Genomic DNA, 790 nt, shown 5'->3' on the forward strand with positions numbered 1-790 from the left:
TGGTCGTAGGAAGCTGAGAAGTATACCTGTCCCATTGACTCCCAGTAGGACTTGACATAAGGAATGGGCTAACTGGATTGTGTGGAGTTCATGGTACTCCACATACAGTAAAAGATAATGATGCTAAAGTCCAGACTGTGGCCACTACTGCTATTAGTAGGACAGCAGGAGGTGCTGTACAGAATGATTTGACTGAAGTTGAACACATCTTCATTCATCGCTAGTAGAGTGCCCTTTTAAGGAGCTGGGGATTGGGAGTTCCATTAACTGGAACTGAAGCCTTGATTCAGCAAAGCCCTGACAGCTTTAATTGAAGCATTAATGTCAGTGGGACTTAAACACATGCTTAACAGTTTTGCTGAATAGGGATGGTTCTCTGGACTGTGGCATAAGTACATCCCCATGTCATCCTCAGAACTAGGATTAATTAATAATAATAATAATAATTAATAATACAATACACCATAGCCAGCCAGCTGCCTTGTATATGGATGCAAAGGGACGTCACCCCATGGAACCAGGCTAGAGTGAAAACCCCCATTAAAATATTATTTATGGTCACTTCTCCCACATTTCCCTTACATTTCAATAGAGAATTACGAGTCTTATCATCCATTATTGTTTATATGTATTAATATCACTATGAATTGTCACAGAACTAATTCAATATAACAATATTAATTGTATTGATAATATTAATATATTGTATACTTGATCTTGTAGCTGTATTTGATTGGCATTCATCATTTCTATTCACATAGTAAGTTACTGAAGGTAAAGGCAGCAGGAA

General features: G+C 37.8%; 1 protein-coding gene across 2 annotated transcripts in view; it reads right to left on the reverse strand.

Annotated features, from left to right (window-relative positions):
- The window catches only part of LSAMP (limbic system associated membrane protein), a 450,506-nt gene that overhangs the window by 261,272 nt on the left and 188,444 nt on the right, over nt 1–790 (reverse strand). The window lies entirely within an intron of this gene.

This window comes from Alligator sinensis, unplaced genomic scaffold, assembly GCF_000455745.1.
Source record: "Alligator sinensis unplaced genomic scaffold, ASM45574v1 scaffold343_1, whole genome shotgun sequence".
NCBI classification, from domain to species: domain Eukaryota; kingdom Metazoa; phylum Chordata; order Crocodylia; family Alligatoridae; genus Alligator; species Alligator sinensis.